Here is a 22,044-nt window from a genome sequence, read left to right on the forward strand (position 1 = left end):
AAAGAATCATAGCTTCAGGGCACATCAGCATGCTGAGTCTTCATTCATTTTCACATTGAGCAAATATCAATTAACTCTGATGCATTTCCATCTCTGAGTGCTCTCATTTTGTTACAGCTGCTGAGTTTCAATTTGTTGGACCTGTGACTTCTAGCCTAGGATCTTTGGGCAGCAAGGCTGATGGGGTCCTCCAGGGGAGAAGAGTGGATGCTGCTTTTTTCTGGAGGTTCTGATCTGTAACTCATGCACAGCTCTGTAGTGACTGCATTGGAGCATCAGAGGCAGAAATGACACTGGCAGGATCTAAGGTCACAAGGAGACAGGAGGGCAAAAGGGACAGCTTCTCCTGCAAACCTGCACCAGACTCCTGCAAGGAGGAAGAGTGAGATGGCCCCGGCTTTGTGCATAAGGCAGGGTCAAGCCTTCATCTTTAGTGTTAGAAAGATTCACCAGAGTCCAGATGCAAAGAAAACCATCTTAAAATCCAAGGATCTTCTCTTAAGCCACTCTAAACATCCGAGCCACAATGAACCTCAGAGAACTTACAGCTGATTTTAACTGCCTGTTCTCTGTAGATCTACTTCGTGACTTCTGTGAGAACTTCATAGTCCTATGAGAACTATTTTAACCACGGTTCTCCAGAGAACATAACCAATAGAATAGCTATAGATAGAAATGCTGTGGTCTGAGTGTGTGTCCCTCCACCCCATCCTGAATTCTTGTGTTGAGATGTAATCTCCAATGTGATATTAATAGGTGGGGCCTTTAGGAGGTGATTGGTCATGAGGGTTCTGCCTCTGTCTGGCCATGCTCTCCTTTATAAAAGAGGTCCAAGAGAGCTCATTTGCTCTTTTCACCATGTGAGGACTCAGCAAGAAGGCGCCATTGTGAAACAGAGAAAGGGCTCCCACCAAATACTGAACCTGCCAACTCCTTGATCTGGGACTTCCCAGCCTCCAGAACTGTGAGCAATGGATTTCTGTTATTTATAAATTACCTAGGCTATAGTATTTTTGTTATAACAGTCCAAATGGTCCAAGACAATAGATATATAGACATATAAAATGAGATCTGTTCTAAGGAATTGGTTCATGCTATTATGGAGGCTGAGAAGTCCCACGGTCTGCTATCCACAACCTGAAGATTCCAAGAAAGCTGGTGGTATAAATTCCAGTCTGAGTACAGAGGCCTGAGAAACAGGAGTGCCAGTGGTGTAAGTCCCAGCCCAGCAGCAGGAGAAAATGGATGTTCCAGTTCAAGCAGGTAGACAGAGAGAAAGAATACAACCTGCTTCCTCCTTTTTTGTTCTATTTGGGCTCTCCATGGGTTGGATGGTACCCACTCACTCTGGGGAGTACTGTCTGCTTTACTCAGCCCGCCAAACTGATCGCCAACTGTTTCACAAATACCTTCATGGATACACCTCAAAATAATGTTTACTTAGCTATCTGGACATCCAGTAGTGCAGTTAGGTTGGTACATATAATTAACTTCGTACCTGATCAGGCCAGGCCCACCAAGCATTAACCTCTCTCTTATTCTTTTTTTTAATTATGTCATTAATTAATAAATTATTATTATTTTAATTTGACCAGAGAGATATATAGAGAGGCAGAGAGAAAAGGGAGGAAGTGAGAAAGCAAGCCACCAGGTTCAGGACTTATTTGAGCTGCAGCTGGCCGTGTGGGAGTCCAGCACCTTAACCACCACACCACTTGCTGGCCTCTAACCTCTCCTTTTTAAAATAACCATGCCATATAGCAACATGAAAAAGACTATCCCAATGTTTTCATACTTAAGGAGAGAGGGATTATATGGGGTTGTACATCAGGGTGTGGGTGCATCTCGGGAGCTGTATTAGTTTCCTTGGGACTACCATAACATATTATCATAGACTTGGTAGCTTTAGAAAGCAGAAAGTATTTTCTCATAGCTCTGGCAGTCTAAAACTAGGTGTGAGAAGGTCTTAGGGGAGAATCCTTGCTCTTTTTTTCTTTTTAGTTTTTGCTATAGGGCATATGAGCTCACTGAGAGAGACAGGAGAGAGAGAGAGAGAGAGAGAGAGACAGAGAGAAAGTGAGAAATCACCCCTCTTTCATTCTCCTCTTGAGACCTTGGGTACACATGCACACATGCCTGGTGTGATTTTCACTGTGTTTGGGACTCGAACTGCAAGTTGGCCATGTGGGATCCAGCTATCCAGCTGCCTTAACCTCCTCACCATTTGCTGGCCCATTCTTCCTTTTTTTTTTTTTTAATAGTTTTTATTTTGCTATAGGGTGCATGCGCTTGCTAGGGAGAAAGAGAGAGACTATGAGAGGGAAAGTGAGAAAGCATCACTCGGGAGGAATGGCCACCTTGCAATTCCTTCTCCTTCACTTTCCTCTTAGGATTCTGGGCACTCATGCTCACGTTGCCAGTGTGTTCCCCTAACCACTGGGTCCGGGACCTGAACTTGCACAGTCGACCATCCTGGTCTAGCTGTTCCCAACCACACCACCACCTGCTGGCCCGCCATTGCCTCTGTCTAGCTTCTGGAGGCCGTCGACAGTCCTTTGTGCTTCTTAGCTTGTAAATGCACCACTTCATTCTCTACCTCCTTTGTCACCTGGTGCTCTCTTTGTGTGTATCTATGTTTCTTTTTCTTTCCTTCCTTCTTCCCTCTCTCTCTCTCTCTTTCTTTCTAAGGTTTTTGCCATAGAGTGTATGCCCTTGCCAGAGAAAGACAGAGAGAAACAGTGAGAAGGAAAGTGAGAAATCACCCCCTGGGGTAATGGCCATGCCACAATCACTTCTCCTTCATTTCTGTCTGGGATTTTGGGCATGCACGTATATGTGCCTGGTGTGATTTTCAAGCTGCCACATCTGAGACTCAAACCACAGTCGTGCATGTGGAGCCCAGCACCTTAACCACTATGCTACCTGTGGCCCCTTATCTGTTTTTTATCCCCTTCCTCTAAGGACACAAATCATATTGGATTTAGGGTCCACCCTAGCTCCACGTGACCTCATCCGAACTTGATTATATCTATAAAAAATCCTGTTTCCAAATAAGGTCACATTCGCAAGCTCCAGGAGTTAGGATTTCAATATACCATTTTTGGGAGACACAACTCAACCCGTAACAGCGGCCACTTCAGAATTGTGTCTACCACAGAAGACTTCTCTGTAGTCCTTTTCAATCTGGGATCCCCACTGGAGTGAGTCAGGACTACCTCAGGAGTCTAGGCAAGGCTGAGCGGATGAGGCTCTGGGTTCTTTGGGCTCCCCAACTTCCTGCTGGCGCAGCCCCATCATTGACTGTTTTGCATGTTGTGGGGAAGATCATACTTGGGAAATAGTCTCCACCATTCAACAGGAGCCTGAAAAGAATGAATTTTCTTTACTGATGCTGTCTGCAGGCTTCTGAGTATTTCTGCATCGTTCTAGAATCTCTGGGTGGCATGACTGCTCTGTAAGCTGTTGGAAAACTGTCAGTAAGGCTTTCTTTTCTATTTTTCAAGCCACTGGGTTCAGGACTTGATCTGCAAGTTGGCCAAACAATATTTTCTGCCCCATGGGGGCTGCTTTATGCTTTATGCTTTGATGAAGGCAACATTTATAAAAAGTAAACGTCTCATACATAATCAAATAGATTCCTGAATACATCAAGATTTTCTTAGAGTGAGTTTTAGAAGCATGTGGTTTCGACACACTCCCACTCTCTCCCCACGTGCCTAGTGATTAGACAACTCACAAGTAAATCAATTTTTGTTGACAGCTTTACATCATTCTCCTCTTTATTCCACCTCTGAACTTCCAAAACATTTTGTCAGAGCTCCCTTTATATCCCCTCTAGCTTTATTTATATATATTTTTAAAAAGAATTATTTAATTTATTATCATTATTTTTAAAATTTGAACTGAGAGAGACAGAGAGACAGAGAGAGAGAAGGAAAGTGAGAAAGCAGGCCACCAGGTCCAGGACTCAAACTGCAGTCGACCGCCACACCACCTGCCAGACCCCCAGCTTTATTAAGGTATAATTGACAACTAAAATTTGTATACATTTAAGGTGTACAATGTGATGATTTGATATGTGTATACATTGTGAAATGATTACCACAATTAATAATTAGCATAGTCATTACCTGACATATTTAGCTTTTGTGCGTGTGTATGGTGAGGACACTTAAGGTCAACTTTCTTAGGAAATTGTAATTATGCAAAACAATATTGTTAACAATAGTCACCACATTGCCCATTAAATCCCCAAGGCTTATTTATCTCCTAATTGAAAATGTAAGCAACATCTTCCCATTTTTCTTACCCCTCAGCCTCTGGCAGCTACCATTCTATTCTATTTCTATGAACTTGACTATTTTTTTTTTTTTTTAAGAACTATTCTCTTTTTTTTCTTTTCTTTTCTTTATTTCTTTCTCTATCTATCTTTCTCTCTTTCTTTCTTTCTTTTAATTTGACCAGAGAGGGACAGAGCAAGAGAGAGAGTGAGAAAGCAAACTGCCAGGTTCCAGACTCGAACCAGGGTCACCCATGTGGGAGTCCAGCACCTTTAACTACCATGCCACCTGCTGATCCTGAACTTGACGTTTTTAGTTTCCACATATAAGTGAGATCTTGCAGATTTGTCTTTCTGTGTTTGTATTATTTTATTTAGTGTATTATATACCATGTTTTTCTTATCCATTCATCCACTGATAGACACGTCATTTCTCTATCTTGGCTATTGTGAATAGTGCTGCAATAAACATGAGAGTGTAGATATCTCTTCATACTGATTTCATTTCCTTTGGACAAATACCCAGAAGTGGGACTGCTCTATTATACGGTAGATTAAAAAAAATTAAAAATAAGAGATGGGCTCTTAAGGGTCTTGATATGATACCCAGATTGGCTTTGAACTCCTGAGAAGCTGGGACTATCGATGCATGTCACTGCACTCACCTTGGTAGTTCTATTTTTATTTTGATTTTTTGAGGAACTTTCGTCCTGTTTCCCATAATGGCTGTGCCAATTTACATTCCCACCAACAGTGTACAACGGTTTCCTTTTCTTCTTTTTCTTCTCATTAACTTTCATCTGTTATCTCTTTGATACTAATTATTTTAACATGTATAAGGTGAGAGCAAATTGTGGTTTCAATGTGCATTTCCCTTATGATTAGTGATGTTGAACAGTTTTTCATATATCTGTTGGCCATTTTTTATTTAGAAATAAATAGCTATTCAGGAGACCAGCAGTTAGCGTAATGGCTATGTCGCTGAACTCTCATGTAGTCGACTGTGGTTTGAGTCCCGGGTCCGGTGGCTTAAACTCACACCGGGCACGTGTGCACGCGTGCCCAAGATCCCGAGAGGAGAATGGAGGAGAAGGGATTGCGGTGTGGCCATCTCCCCTGGGGGGTGATTTCTTACTTTCTGTCTCTTTTGTCTCTCTCTGTCTTTCTGGTGAGCACATGCACTCTATAGCAAACCTCTAAAAAAAAAAGCTATTCATGTCCTTTTTTATTTTTCTTTCTTTTTAAAAATTTTATCTTTTTTTTTAAAAAATAACTTACTTTTTTTTTTTCTGGAGAGGTTTTTGCTATAGGGCGCGTGCGCTCGCCAGACAGACAGAGAGAAACAGAGAGACAGAAAGCAAGAAATCACCCCCCCAGGGGCGATGGCCATGCCGCAATCCCTTCTCCATTCTCCTCTCGGGATCTTGGGCATGCACGCACACGCACCTGGCATGAGTTTAAACCACTGGGTCCGGGACACGAACCCGCGGTCGACTACGTGGGAGTCCAGTGACATAGCCATTATGCTAACTGCTGGTTCCCTTCCTTTCTTTCTTTCTCTCCCTTCTTTCTTTCCTTCCATTTCTTTTTCCAACATAAATACCATGCACGTCAATCAAGACAAGGATATTACTATATACGTTATCAACATTAAATAGCTTCTCATTTTTTGTCAATTAAGCATACTTTTACCCATTTTTTCCTTCCCCTTCCCCCTCCCTCCCTTCCACACTAAACTTGTTTTTTCCACATTTTATTGATACATAAAAGATCTTAAAGTATGGATAAAGTTAGAATCTAGTAACAAGTGCACTTTAATTTTCTTCTGAAACAATTTTTTTCCCTCTCCATTCCTCCTTTCACTGAAAAGTATAAACTAACTTATTTTTTTAAAAAAATAGGTTAATATCAATTTGGTGTTATTTGTACAAATCCCCATAAGAACTCAATTTCTGATGCAAGGCAACAGATACTATTGTATTATTGAACTTCTGCAAATAACCATTCTGCCACAAAATAAGAATGCTCACAAATATCTTCCAATTGCAAAGGGGTCAGGAAGGGAGAAAAGTTTATGTTTCAATAAAAACCCCTCATTTTAAAAAACAAATTGCTGAACCCAATGACTCAAAAGAAAACAAAAATCCTTAAATCTAGAAGAGAAAGCATAGAAGAAAATCAGTAATGTGTTAGAGAAAAGTCATAGAATTCTATTTTACCAGTTCAGTCTTGTGTAATCTCTCTTTTGTTGAATTTACAGTGTTACTGTGGTCTGACCTTTCCACTAACATTCAACATTATTATTGATATTTCAGAACTTGTCCCTACCATTAAGTTGGCCTTTTTCTTGGTCACTTTTTGTTCTTTTATTTGTCTGTCTGTCTTTAGTTTTCCTGGTATAGTACTCCCTTCAGAACTTCTCAAAGAGCTGGTCTGGCATTGGTAAATTCTTTCAGGTTTTGATAATTTGAGAATGTTATCTTTTCTTCCCACATTAAGGATATTCTTGCTGCATACACTATTTTTTGTTGAAATTGTTTTTCACTTAAGACTTTGAATATATTTACCCATTCTTTCCCTGCTTACATTGTTTCTGATGAGAGGTCTGATGTTAGCATGATGAGATACTCTTTGAAAGTAACTTGACATTTTTCTCTTGCCAATTTTAATATCTTATCTCTGTCTGTGGTTTTGGTCAATTTGGCTATGATGTGTCTTGGAGAAGATCTTCTTGGGTTGATTCCATGTGGGGTCCTTGTATTTCTTGGGTCTGGATATTTGAATGCCTCTCTAGGTTTGGAAAGTTTTCTTCTAGGATTTCATGGAATAGATTATCAATGCCCTGATTAGTTTCTTCACCTTTTGGGATACCAATTATCTGGATGTTTGAGCATCTAATGGTATCTGGTATCACTCGTATATCATTCTAATTTTTTGGGGTTATTTTCTCAGTATTTTTAATTCTCAGTGAATTTTTCTAGGTCAGAGGTTTTAGCTTCTACATCTGAGATTCAAACTTCTCCACGATCTAATCTGCTTTTAATACTTTCGAGGGAGGTTTTGATTTCCTGTATTATAACCTTCATCTCTTACAGTTTCATTTGATTATTTTTTTATGGTGTGTATTTCCTCTTTCATGTCATGGAAGAACTTCCTCACCTCCTGGAACTTGTCTCTTTTCTCCTCCATTTTCTATAAATTGTTGTCTCTCTTCTCTGGCATTTTTGTTAGCTTCATTACTATGAATAGCCTAAATTCTTGATCTGATATTTTCACGAATTCCATTGTTCTGTCTGTGGATGATGAAGGGTTGTTTTGTTCCCCTTGGGGGAGAGAGATTTTCTTGATTTTCCATAGTTCTTGTGCCTGTGCAGTGGGGGTTTCTGGTCATCTGTTGGATTATATGGTACTTCCTACCTCCTAGGAGTTAATTCTGAGTGCTAGAAGCATGCGGAAGGAGATGGCCTGCAGTATTTCTGCAGTTCTGTTTCCCTGATCTTCACTAAGCAACCTGGCTTTTGGTTGGGTGTTGGGCCAGAAGGAGGGGTTTGGGGCAGAAGCTTTCCAGTTAAAGGGAAAGGGTTAGGCCCACCTCAGATGCACATGGATTCTGGCTTTTCTCTGGATGTTGGGCCAGAAGGCAGTCCTTTTCTACTTTTTAAGCAAGATATTTGTATTTTTTGTTTGTTTGTTTGCTTGTTTTTTGTTTTTCAAGTGCTTGCCTGGAGAGAGAGAGAGAGAGAGAGAGACAGACACACAGTGAGAGGGAAAGTGAGAAATCACCTCCCCTTGGAAGAGGGTAGCTATGCCACAATCCCTTTTCCTCCATTCTTCTCTTAGGATATTGGGTGTGCATGTATACAAATTGGTGTGATTTTCAAACCACTGGGTCTGGGACTCAAACTGTAGTTGGCCATGTCGGACTCAGCCTTCTTAACCACCATGGCACCAACTACCATCCCCCCATCCCTTTATTGTTCCTACCAAATTTCACTCAGCTCTGGAAAATTAATGGATTCCAGTAGTCCATTTCCTCCACCCCACAGCCAGTGAAAAAATATTATGTAACATGACAGAGCCAGTTAGGAGTAGAGCGAGGTGAGCGAAGTGTCAAGCACACAAAATATAAGGAGACATTGTCTCTTAGGTTGTGTAAGTGCAGGGTTGATGCCTGATAGTCTCCTTAAATTTTGTGTCCAACGCCTCTCATTCATCTCACGCTTCACTAGCCGTGATGTACAGATTAGTGCTACTACAAACTATTTCCATTCTCCCAGCTCCGTTGTGTGCTCACTCTTGCTTTGTCTTCCTTCCATGTGTCACTGGCCAGTGTCCTCTACCATTTACTATTGTATAAAGGCTTTTGGAAACAGTCATGGGTCTGTAAACCTTTAACTTGTTGGGAGTGATCTTTCCTCTTACTTTACAGAGAAGATGGAAGGTGTCAGGAATGAACTCCCTTATTTCCTCCCCACCCAACTTCATCTACAACAAATCTCCACCCCAATTCTTAGCACCTTTTGTTTCATCTTTAGTGAAAGGGGTGTCTGGTTCCCATCTGTGTTGAAATCCCTCTTGCCACCTCAGCAGAATCTGCTGCTTTGAGTAGCTCCTCTTTCTTCTATTTTGTCAATTTACTACACTTTACTCCCCCTTTCCCTTAGCATCTAAACAGTTTCGAGTGCCTTTCATATTAAAAGTAACATCTTCCATTAATCCCAGTGTCCTTCTAGCTGCTGCCTTGTTCTCTTTCCTCTCCACTCATGGCCTTGAAGGAGGTCTCTCTGTGTACTGCCTCTGTGAAGTGCTTCCCAGCCACTCAGCCTTTTGCAATCTAGCTTTAGCTTCTTTCCTGTACTGAAACCACCTCTCTGAAGTCATCAAAGACCTCCTTGTTTCTGAATCTGATGAGGCTTTCCAGTCTAAGCCCTCTCAGCGGCATTTAATCCTAAGGGCCATTTTGTCCTTCTAGAAAATTTTTCTTTCTCTTGTTTTATGATCACCACTTGCTAATACCCTCTTCCTACTCCTTTGATGGTTCTTTGATCTCCTGTACAGTGACTCCTTTTTGGTGATTCTTACATGTTGGTGTTGCTAAGCCCTTTGTCCTCAGTCTTCTCCATTGGTGACCTGCTCATTCTCCGTAGTTACAACTCGCACCAAACACTAGTGCCTCTTGATGGCAGATGCTGTTGGCTTCCTGCCAACAACCATTGCCTTCTCCTTTTTCCTTCCCACCCTTCACCTTTAGAGGGTGAAAATGGCAGATATTGGGCCAGCAAGTGGCATGGTGGTTAAGGGCACTGGATTCTTATATGGTCGGCTGTGGTTCTAGTCCTGGACCTGGCGGCTTGCTTTCTGGCTTTCCCTCCCTCTCTCTCTCTCTCTCACTCTGTCCCTCTTTGATCAAATTTAAAGTTAAATAAAATAATTCTTAAAAGAAAATGGCAGATATTTGTTTTTTCAGCCTCTCTTACAGCTAGGGGTGCCATGTGATCCAGTTGAAGGCAGTGATAAGTGAAGGGGAGGTATAACGGCACTTGTTGGAGAGATACAGGGGAAGAGTTTCCCCATCACCAATGTCCTCGCGCCCAGCACTGCTTTCTATAAAAACCTCTGATATTTGAGCTCACTGTCAGTGTGCTTCATTTGATTTGAGCATGTCAGATATTATAAAATAGCCTCTCACTGGGAGGCAGACTCTGGAGGATTGAAAAAATGGCCTGTTTCCCGATTTTTCCTCCTGACCCTTCTCTGCATTACGTCTCTTGTGGGTGGCTTGTCTGTCCTGCAGTTCATCCTGAGAAAATCTTGCTCTGCAGGGTAGAAAAGCACATAAACCAGGCATGCAGATTTGGGTTCTCACTGTGGCTTTACCAGTCAGTAGCTCTGGAGTCTTGAGGAAGTTATGTTCATCTCTCTGGGTCTCAGCTTCCTTTGTTAAAAGAGAGATTTTCTCTACCTATCAGAATGGGAGCTGAATGAGCCAATGCTGACCATCTTCCCTCCAGCCTAGGGCAGCCCTTCATGCTGCAGTCCAGCCCCCGTCTCAGCCAGCCTGGGTCAGTCTGCACATGCTTGCCCTGCATGGACAGGGAGGCCTCGAGGGAGAACCCAGGATCCATCCCATGTGGGTCCAGTCGCACCACCTTAGCAACACTACTGGCCCTATGCTACCTCCATGGGTGGGCAAAATGGAAGATCATAAAGGGTAAAGTGGGCAGTGAGAAAGAGGCACCCGGGCAGAGCCGCCTTCTCAGACCTGTTCTTGAGGGAGAGAGAGAGAAGTGAAGCGTCTGAATCCCCAAGCCTGGGATGTGGGTCATGTGCAGAGTAAATAAAGGCAGTGCCAACTGTCAGCACAACGAATAATTAAGCAGAATGATTGCAAACTGCTAATAAAAGAAAAAGCAAGGTTTGCCCAGGACGAGCTGCAGAAGGGTCAATTCCCTCACAGCTAATTGAGCATCAGTCCTGCAGTCCAGACATTTTCTCCCTGGATAGACAATCGCTCTTGATTGTTTTTCCAAAGTGTGGGTTTGGATAAGCGCATTGAAACCCTGAACACACGCAGCATCTTTGCAACTGCTCTGGCCATCGAAGCAGCTGTATTTTTAGAGCACCCAAGGGACTCAAAGGCCTTTGCTGACTTAGGAAATACATTACTTTATTGCTGCAGATCCTGGCCACAGGAGTGGGTTGGCTATTGTCGCCCTGTTTTTGTTTTTTAGGTTTTTGTTTGTTTGTTTTGCTACAGGGCACTTGCGCTTGCCTGCTCGACAGGGGAAATGGTCAGGCCACAGTCCCTTCTCCTGCGCGCTCCTCTTGGGCTTTTGGGCTTGTACTTGTGCCTTGTGTAATCTTCATGCTGCCAGGTCTGGGACTAGAACTGTGGTTGGCCATGTGGGATGACAGCACTTCAACCGCTATATCACCTGCTGACTCCTGCCACCATTTTAAAAAGATTTATTCAGGGATCAGCAGTTAGCATAATGGCTATGTCGCTGGACTCCCACGTAGTCGACTGTGGTTCGAGTCCCAGACCCGGGGGCTTAAACTCACGCTGGGCATGTGTGCATGCATGCCCAAGATCCCGAGCGGAGAGTGAAGGAGAAAGGATTGCGGCATGACCATCCCCCCTGGGGGGTGATTTCTCGCTTTCTGTCTCTCTGTCTCTCTCTTTCTGACGAGCACACGCTCCCTATAGCAAAATAACCTCTCAAAAATAAAAAAAGATTTATTCATTTATTTTTTCTGAAAGAGAGAGAGAGAAAGAGAGAGAGACATCCCCAACAGAGTCTTCATGTCAACCCCCCCTCCCCCCCGCCTCACGCCATCTCAGCCAACCTGGTTCTCTGGGGAGAACCAGGTCCCTACCCATGTGGGTCAAGTCACAGCAGTGCTGCACTACTGCCTGGCCCCATTGGCCCCATTCCATGGATGGGATGAGTGGGAGATTATAAATGGTGAGCCGTTTGCTCTTGCACATGCAGTGAGAAAGAGGATTCTGAGGCCAGCCAGTGGCATGGTGGTTAAGGCAGTTGGATCCCACATAACTGACTATGTGGTTCAAGTCCCAGACCTAACAAGTTGAAAAACATGCTAGGTGTGTGTATGTGCATGCCCAAAGTCCTGAGAGGAGGGAGATTTGGAGGAGAAGGGATTATGGTGTGACCATGTCCCATCGGAGGGTGTTGTCTCACTTGCCCTCTCTGTCTGTCTCTGGTGAATGTGTGTGCCTTCTAGCAAATTAAAAAAAAAAAAAAAGGAAAAGAAAAAGTGAAAAAAGAGGATTCTGTTTTGTTTAAATTTAGTTTTTTAACATAAGAGCTGGTGGTCTAGTTGCCCATTGACCGTGTAGCCCAGCCTACGGTTACGAGTCTCTTTATTGACTTGACCAGGGAAGAACCTTAAGGATCTTGATGCTGGCCTGTCCCACTCCCCTGCATCTCCACTGCCTACTCCGAGCATCCTTGGCTGGGAACTCTGCTCAGTCCTGCCACTGCTGTACCTGCCACTGAAGACAGCACGCCGCAGCAGAAGGAGCCTGGCTTTCACAGTGAGGCAGACTAGGTTTGTGTCCTGGCTCCCCATCTAGTAACTGTGTGGCCCTGGGAAACTCACTTAACTTCTCGGAGTTTCAAGTAAAAATTGGGGACAAGAGTACATAGGATTGCTGTGTAGGTTAAAAAAGTCAATGTATATAAACCACCTGGCACAATATTTGGCACATAGTAGGAGCTTGTTATGGTGATAGGGGTTAGTCCTTGGTCTCAGCCTGCCTGTCTGGTGGGCCATGTCCTGGCTGGGTGAGCATTCAGGGACGCATCCCTACTTGATAGATCACAGGGCTTCTCTCTTCATGCCCAACCCCTGTGGGCATCTGGCCTCCCTCCTTGACCTGATCCTGCCCTTCAGGCCCTCCTGGTCCTCCAGCCTCATCCTCAAACCACATGATGTCACCTGGTTTTCTTAGGGAGGCAGAGCCTATCTGGGACCTTCCACAGATGGAGAAGCTTTGGGGGAGCTGAAGCCTGCAGAAGGGGTGGGGAGACACACACACACACGAGTGCATGTATTCACACTCACACCCAGATGCATGATCATGTGCTCATACAAAAATACATGTGAAGAGACAGAGAGGAGCTGGCTTTGGAAGAGCTAAGCCACCAGCTTGCAATTAGAAAATTCAGAGAGGTTATTTTGATTTTAGCATCAGTGCGAGTTTTGGTGTCTTCTGGAAAATATCATTGTGTTGTGAATCGTATGGTGATGGACTGGGATACTGCCTGGGGCATCAGCACATTCAGTGTTTAGAGCCTCTGAAGTTCATAACTGGCTTTGGGGATTAAAGGGGAGGGGTGAGGCTGAGCTGGGTCTCTGGGCCTCTTTTGAATGCTTCCGCCTGTGTGGCAGAGGGACGGAGACCAGGCTGCTCAGGACCTGAGTCAGCTGGTACTGAAAGGGGACCAATCAGAGACTGTTGCTGGGGAAACAGGGCTCCCTGTAGCTGACTTTGGACTTGGGGTGGGGGAATCGGCCAGCCTACCCTCCCCACACTCCACTTCTCATGCTCTGTCTCAGTGTCCCAAGTCTTCTGCTTCTCTCTCTCTCTGTCGTTCATGAATAGGTATCGCCCCACAGCTGTCTGGTGTGAAATTGCATAGGCAGTCATAGGAAGTGGGTCTGTAATGGGCACAGGAAGGCTGATATAGCAGACGTTTATGGCCCTGCATCCCTCTGGGGTGGATTTAACTTCAGCCCACACTGTGCGGGAGAGGGGGCTGGTTCAGTCCAGCATTTTCCAAGACCTTTGCTGAGAGAATGAAGCCTCAGGGCTCAGTGCCAGCCTACTGTGGGCAAGATGGGGAGCATCCCATTAGCCACGAGCTGCCGATCCGAGCTCCGCACCTGCTCTGACAGGCGACCCCACCGGGCTTTGGCAGCAGCGTTTCCTGATCTGACACATGGCTCCACTTTTATGGACCAAGCCTGCAACATCTTTCCACAATAAAACCGTGATGGGAGTTAATTGCCTGCATCGCTTTGCAATTGAACAGGTCCATAAAATGTTTATTAGGTGCAACCATGGGGGCTGGATGGGTGGCCAGGGCTTGGCTTTGGGCTACAGCTAACAACGAGGGAGTCTCTAGGCTGGGAGGTGTACTAGGAATTTCTGATGTTGAGCATTCAGATGGACTCATTCATAGATGTTCCAAAGGTTTTGGGTGATAGATTTGTCATTTACTTGGGAATTCTTGCTGATGATTATCAAGTCAGCTGAATTTCCTCAGCTTCTTCTACTGACATTCAGCATTTCAGTTTCTTTCTTTCTTTTTTTTTTTTTTTGGGAGAGAATTTCACTATAGGGCGTGTGTGCTCGCCAGGCAGACAGAGAGAGACATAGAGACAGAAAGCGAGCAATCACCCCCCAGGGGGGATGGTCACGCTGCAATCCCTTGTCCTCCATTCTCCTCTCGGGATCTTGGGCACGCACGCACATGAGCCCAGCGTGAGTTCTAAGCCACAGGGTCCGGGACGCGAACCGCAGTCGACTACGTGGGAGTCCAGCGACATAGCCATTATGCTAACTGGTGGTTCCCTAGCATTTCAGTTTCTAAGAGAGTGAGTAGAAACCACTTGGTACATAGCTGCGTTAACCAGGATCTCAATTCTAATTGTTTTGGATCTCACTGACTTAGACCACCCAGGCGCATTCTTTACTTATGTTGCATTTTCAGTGAGAGCCAATAATGCCTCTCTCTGCTTCCTGTGTCACTCAGGGACCCAGACGGAAGAACACATCAGGGAGGACATGTAATCTTATTTATTCACTTATTTAATTTGCTACAGGATGTGTGCACTCTCCAGAGAGAGAGAGAGAAAGAGAGAAAGAGAGAGAGAGGGGGGAAGTGAGAAAGCACCCACTGGGGGGATGGTCGCACCATAATCTCTTCTCCTCCATTCTCCTCTAGGGATCTTGGGCAAACATATAATGCCCAGCATGTTTTTCTTTCTTTCTTTTTTGAGAGAGATTTTTGCTATAGAGCACATGTGCTTACTGGAGAGACAGGAAGCGAGAAATCGCCTTCCAGGGAGGATGACCATGCCATAGTCCCTTCTCCATTTTTCTCTTGGGATTTTGGGCATGTGTGCACACGCTGAGTGAGTCTCAAGCCTCTGGGTCCAGGACTCAAACTGCGGTTGACTATGTGGGAGTCCAGTGACATAACCATTACGCCATTTGCTGGTCCCAGCAGGCATGTTTTTCAAGTCACCGGGTCAGGGACTCGAATTGTGAATCGTGCAGTCGGCATGCGAGATCCAGCTGTCTTAACCAGCACACCATTAGCCAGCCTGGACATGTCATATCTGAGGTCTCCGTGCGAACAAGAGGAATGAATGAAGCATGCTGGCTCTAACTTCCTCAACTTAGACAGGATATGTCATTTTTTGGGTCATAGTCCATTGGCCAAAACTAGTTACATGGCTCCAAGCTATCTGCAAGTGAGGCTGGGAACTTCAGGGACACCTGGAGCATTCTGCCTTCTCTGTGCAGCAGCCCACCTGGGGGTTCCTTGTATTCTGGGAGCTAACAGCACGTGGTGATGGTGGGCACCCTTTCCATCAGAACCTCGCTGTGGGGTGGTGTCAGCTGTCTGGCCTCCGGGGTCAGCCTACCTTTGGAAGGCTAATATGCATTAACCAAGAAGCATCTCTCCCTGGAAAATACTTTCCTTGTACTGACTTCATAAAACCCATTGTCCAGGGCCGGCCTCAGCGGCATGACAACAATGCAGAGCTCCACAGTACTGAAAGCACGTGGGAAGGCCCCAGGTTCGTGTCCTGAGGTCTCCTGTGCATGCCAGCACGTGTGTGCAGGCCTGTGATGGGCTGGCTGAGGCTGGGGGTGGATCGTGGTGTGAAGACCATGTTTGGGATATCTTCTGTCTGTCTCTCTCACATGGAATAGATAATAAAACTTAAAACCCAAAGAACAGTCTAGCCTCCCCAAAGGGGCAGTAGCTTCTCAGTGCTGTCCCCAGATGGGACATCTGAATCACTCGGGAAACCAAAACTGTCAGGGATGGGACCCAGTCGGGAGATTCTGAATGGGCAGGCCTGAAGTAGGGCTGGGTTTGGGAAACACTCTTGTGTGGATGATGCAGACAAAGGGAGGTCTGTGGGTGAATCATTCTGCAGAGCCAACTTTGCAAGATTCCTGAGGAGTGACTGCGTCACAGCAGACCATACACAGAGGCTTCAACAAACACTGTAGAGTTTACAATGCCATTTTGATGACATGCATTCAACTTTTACCAGGTGTCTACAGTTTTCCAGGGGCTCATTTGCTCTCTGAGGCAATATCCAAACAGTAGGTCTTATGATTAAGGCAATTGTGTTATGCACATTTTACAGATGAGGCGAGACCAAGTGATTGGCCTAAAGTCGCAAAGCCAAGTGAACAAGCTTGGGTCCGAAGCTCATTTTTCCAACTCTACATTTGGCTTTTCTCCATCATGCCAAGCTACTTCTGATTTTTTTTTTCTTTCTTTCTCTCTGTCTCATTCTTTTTTTTTTTTTTTTTTTGCTACAAATCTCATTTTGTTTTATTTTTTTAAAAGTTTATTTCTTCTAAGAGATAGAGAGAGAGAGAGAGAAGAGAGACTCCGACAGGGTCTCTATGCTGTGGTCCACTCCTAGCCTCAGCCAGACAGGATCATGAGCATGGATCACGCCAGGATCGTGTGTGCCAGGCGTGTTCAGGAAGGTTCTGGCTTCATGAACCTGGAACCTGGAACTTCCCCACATAGCTTCAGCATGGCAGAGTGTTGCCTTAGCACTGTGCAACCACGGCTGGCCTCTGGTCTGGGTTCTCTGCTTACAGAAAGAGAATGGGCCCCAGCCTTATGGGGGAAGAGATTTCTGTACCTCTACCTGTCACACATGTTCTGTTCCGGGTCCTATTGGTACACAGTGGCTGGACTAATGAAGAAATTGCACCTGGTCTTATGAGAAAAGACATGGCAGCTTAAAACTCATGCTGGGTGTGTGTGCTTGCATGCCCAAGATCCTGAGCAGAAAGTAGAGGAGAAGGGATTGTGGCATGGCCATCCCTCCTGGGTGGTTATTTCTTACTTTCTTTCTCTCTGTCTTTCTGTTTCTTTGGTGAGCACACACACACACACACACACACCCTATAGCAAAAATATCTCTCTTAAAAAAAAAAGAAGAAAAAGGACCTGATTAAAAAGAAAAACAATCAAGGCGCCAGCAGATGACATAGTGGTAACATTGCTGGAGTCCCATATAGCTGTCCATGATTCAAGTCCTGGACCTGGTGTGTGTGCATGTGTGCCCAAGATCCCAGGAGAAAAAGAGACAAGAAGAGATTGCAGCGTTGCCATCCCCTCAATGGGGGGTGATTTCTCACTTTCCCTCTCTGTTTCTGTCTCTCTCTGGCGAGCACATGCGCTCAATGACAAAAACCTCTAAAAAAATCAGAATATAAATCTTGTACTAATGAAGACAGTAGAACAACTACACGAATAAATCTCAAAAGCATTAAGTTATTAGAAGCCTTATAAATGATGGGCCCCTGTTTATTTAATCAAAGCAAATTTACCTGTGACTTGAGAGGGTTACACCTAAAAGTATATAATGCATAGTTTCATTTATATTAAGTTCCAGAATAGAAAAAGCCCAACCTATAGTGATAGGAGTCACAGAAGTGGTGGCTTCTGGAGGAAGGATATTTTTGCAGCTTTCTGGGTTGATGAACTGTCCTGTGCCTTGATAGAGATGCAGGTTATGCAGGAATTACGTTTGTCAGATTGGTTGGATCATACAGGTGGTAAGATCTGTGCATTTGGCGATAAGCAAACTACCTCTAAAAAAGAGAGGTCGGTATACTAACACAGTGTTCTGGAAGATGGGAGGTAGTACAGTAACTTGAATGAGAGTTACTTTTCCTTTCTTTCTTTTTAAATTTTTTTGACACAGGGTGCATGAACTTGCTGGAGAAAGACAGACAGAGAGAGAGAGAGAGAGAGAGAGAGAGAGAGAGAGAGAGAGAGAGAGAGAGAAAGTACCCCCAAGGGGGAATGACCATGACACAATCCCTTCCATTCTCATCTTGGGATTTTGGGCATACTTGCACATATGCCTGGCATGTTTTTTAAGCCATGTGTCCAGGACTTGCACTGCACAGGTGGCCACGTGGTATCTAGCCACCATAGCCACTGTGCTGGCCTGAGAGTTGCCCTCTCTAACTTGCACAAAGGCACTGTGTGGGTTAGAGGCGGTAGCTAGCAGCTGCAGACGTACTGGTATTTAAAGACTGAGCAAATAGGAGACACATGGAGAAAGCAAGCTGGTACAAACAGACAGAAGGGAGGAACAGCATTAGGAGATTCTGGGTCTCCAGCCAAGCATGTGCTCCAAGCCTAATTTTAATCCTGGAGTTAAGTTTACAGACAACTCTTATCCTAACCCTAGTCTTAACCCTGGCCCTAAGACTACCTTCACCTAACCAGAATCCTAGCCTTAGTCATTACTTTAACTCCAACCCTATTCCTAGGCCTATCCTTGACCCTAATTCCAAACCCAACCTCAGTCCTAAAAGCAACCCTAACCTTAATCGTGAATCTGCCATAAGCTCTAACCCTAACCCTAAACCCGATCCTAAATCTAAGTGGAGGCTGAAAAACGAACACAGTGAAGCTGCTTTAAACTTCCCTACTTTGTTCTGCTGCCCCAGGCCCCATACATCTAGAGTTGGAACAAATGAGACAAGGAGGGAGTCCCAGCTTCCTGCTGCGGAGGTGACTTTCAGCACAAATCTTCACCTTCCAAAAGAAAGTTAATGTATTTCCTACTAAGGAATTGAAATGGGGCCTTTCCTGACACAAGGGCACACAGTGTTATTAGCACACACTCGCAAGATGGATCCCAGAATCAGACGCCAGGACTGGAAGGGCCTGTCGGGCCTCCCTCAAAGCCCCTTGTTTGACTTATGGGAAACATTAAAAAATATATTTAATTTTATTTATGTATTATTATTATTTTTAAATTTACTATGGGGCATATATACGAGAGAGAGACAGAGAGAGAGAGAGAGAGAGAGAGAGAGAGAGAAAAAGATGCCAGGTCCAGGAATCAAAACATGGTGGGCCATGTGGGAGTCTAGCACCTTAACTGCGATGCCACCTGCTGGCCCTGAGATAGGAAAGTTTATGCAAAACATGAGGAGTGACTTGCCTCAGGTACCTAGAATTCCATTCTCTGTTCTCTCCAACAATGTGGCTTCTAGTATTTGTCAAATTGTGTGATCAGGTCAAGTGTTAGATCGGGTTGTCTCCAGAGTCTCTTATGAACTGCCCTTTTGTACAACTCCAGGGGGCACTACTCGTTTCGAACAATGTGAACTGCATCAGCTCTTCCATGGGATGACATTCATATTGAAGACTATGTGTGTGATTTTCCTTGAACTGGGCAATTGAAAGCCCTTCTTACATCAGAAAGCTAGAATTTATTCTAAAATAGTGGGCATGTCTCCCAGAACCGAAGGAGAGTAAGAAAGTGGCTGGGCATCAGGAAAGGACTGGAACGGGGACCTGGGCAGTACTGTCACAGCCCCTCTCCACGAGTCTGCCTCATTCCTTCCTCTCTCCGCAGGATGACAGTTTTCTCGGTGTGCTCCAACAGTGCCTCCTAAGCCTGCCTATTCTGTCCCCAACATTGCTACACTACCTGCAGTCTCACAGACACTGGAAATGCCTGGTGGGAAGATTCTCATTGGCCTAGTTTGGATGAGTCTATCACCATGGTCAGTGAGAGCAGGATCTGTAGTGTAATACAGTGCTTGGTACCAGGTGGGCTTGGTGAAGGGAGGGAGACAGCAGACATGAAAGGGAGAGACAGGTTCACCTGACTTTCCTGACTATGAGGAGACGTGGGATAGCCCAGATCTCTGCAGTTAGGGATGGATAGCCTACCAGTACCCTTTAATTTATTTATTTATTTTTTAATTTAGAAAAATTTGGTATAGAGTGTGTATACTTGTTAGAGAAAGAGAGAGAGAGAGAGAGAGAGAGAGAGAACGAACGAACTCCTTAGGATAGATGACCATATCATAATCCCTCTCCTTCACTCTCCTCTCAGGATTCTGGGAATGCACACACACACACATACCCAGCCACCAAGTCCAGGACTTGAACTGCTCAGTCGGCCATGTGGGATCCAGTCACCTTAACCTCCATGTCACTGGTTATCTCCAAGCCCACCAGTGTCTTTAAACTATGTATTTATTATAAAATATTTTAGACACATAAAATATATAAAATATAGATATATACCAAAGCTTTATCAATAGAGTTGGAACCCCTGGCCTGCCCTACCTCAATGACATCTTCCTTCCCGCTCTTTGTCTCCCCCTCCCCCCCATATCTTTGGCCAAACTCTGCAATTTTAGGGTGGGGAAAAAAGGTAGCAGTGAAGGGAGTCTGGATTGGGGCATTTGGCAAGGGTGTGAGGGAGGGAGACCCTGATTTTGGAGATAAAGTTTGGAGAAAGCCATGGAGAGAGAGATGTTTGCAAGGATGTTCCCAAAGTGAGAGCTGGGGGCGACAGGCACTGGAGAAATACATTGGGCATGGTCATAGGGACCTCAGGAGAGGTGGTGGCCCTGTCTGTCAGACTTCCTGGGCTGGAGCTTCACTAATTCTTCTTCTCAGCTCTATGGCCTAGCTAGCTTGTTGCCACAAGCTGGCAGCTTGAGGACACTGGTGTGGCAGACACACCAGACCTCCATGAACCCCTTACTCCTGAAGCTCCACTTTCAGCTCTCTCCATTTTTCCCCAGGAGCTGGGCAGTGCTGAGAAGAAACTCTAAGGCCCCAAGGTAGGTTGTGATCCCCATATAGTTTCTACAAGATTTCTGTTTCTGCACAGTCTTCCAGAACATTACTACTTCCCCATTAAAAAGTGGAATCTATCAGAAAATGTTATACAGCTTCTGCCTGCTTATCTCAGAGCAGTCTCCCTTACAACCCAGCTGCTATGCTGTGAGGAAGCCAAGCAGTCACAAGGACATGTATGGGTGGTCACTGCAGAGCCTCAACTGAGGACCCAGTTGCTGGCCAGCATCAATCACCACATACGAGTTTAGTGAGTCTCCAGAACATTCCAGTCCCAGCAGACACTGAATGGAGCAGAGATGAACTACATTGGTCAAACCCCGAACAAAGCCCAAATACAGATGCATGAGAGAAAAAAAGAATTTGAGCACGAAGTTTGGAATGTTTGTTATGCAGCAGTAGCTAGCTAGGGCAGGCCCTTTACTGTGAGTCATTAGCAGAGCCTGGCCTGATGAGCCACCTTCTCTTTGTTCCCCTCTCCCAGGTCTCTCTCTGACTTCAGTTTCTTCTTACGGGGGAATAAATTTCCACACTGTTTTATCAATTCAAACCCTAGGAGAGAGCAAAGCAGGAGTTTCTCTGATTCAGTTCTGTGGAATCATATCTTATGCTTCCAACAAATGACTCAACCCTAATATAGAAAGAGGTAGATGAAGCTTTAGCTCCATGTACTATCTTCATTTTATTTTTAAGTATGCTTTTATTTAGACAGAGAGAGAGAGAGAGAGAGAGAGAAATTATCCTGACCAGGGTCTTGATACCGTGATTTGTCTTCAGTTATAGCCAGCCCTACGTCATGGGCATGCACGTGCCTGGTGTGCTCAAGGATGTCTTTGTACATGAACCCAGAACCCTCTGATGTGGGTAAGCTTTGTAGAGTGTTGCATTTTACTGCTGCACCACTGTCTGACTACTTTATCTACTATCTTGTCCCTGTGTTTTCCTCATGCTTCAAGATAGGAGAAAAGACACTGGGTTTGGTAGCACCTTATACATCAAATCTTCTGAGTATTCTTCCTGATCTCAAGCATTCTCTCGCTTTGCTCTGTAGGCCATCAAAATGTCCCAGAAGTTCTAATGCGTTGGAAAATACATACCTGAATGAATGAAGTCAGTCAATATTACAAGTGAAATATGCGCATCACAGAAATAGACGTGCTTATCAATGAGCCCCAGAGACCCACTCCTGGAGATGGGCACATAGGGTGCCTTTTTGAATAGTAAGACATGTGAGCCCCAGCAATCAAAAAGCATGGCTCAACCGAAACCAGGTTTGAGAGAGACACTGGCGGCCTATCTTTCCATGTGGCTGCTCGGCCTTGTAATGTGACAAGGTTTAACGTATGT

The 22,044-nt window shown here is 44.8% G+C and overlaps 1 long non-coding RNA gene across 1 annotated transcript in view; it reads left to right on the forward strand.

Moving 5' to 3' along the window:
* LOC106735543 (uncharacterized) overlaps window positions 1-21,549 on the forward strand; it is a 27,608-nt gene extending 6,059 nt beyond the window's left edge. The window contains exons 2-4 of the long non-coding RNA XR_001370842.1: window positions 12,181-12,352; window positions 20,643-20,681; window positions 21,475-21,549. This is a non-coding gene — a long non-coding RNA (uncharacterized LOC106735543). The remainder of the gene's footprint in view (window positions 1-12,180; window positions 12,353-20,642; window positions 20,682-21,474) is intronic.
* The last annotated feature ends 495 nt before the right edge of the window (window positions 21,550-22,044 follow it).

The sequence above is a fragment of the Tupaia chinensis genome, unplaced genomic scaffold, assembly GCF_000334495.1.
Source record: "Tupaia chinensis unplaced genomic scaffold, TupChi_1.0 Scaffold000429_1, whole genome shotgun sequence".
NCBI lineage: Eukaryota > Metazoa > Chordata > Mammalia > Scandentia > Tupaiidae > Tupaia > Tupaia belangeri.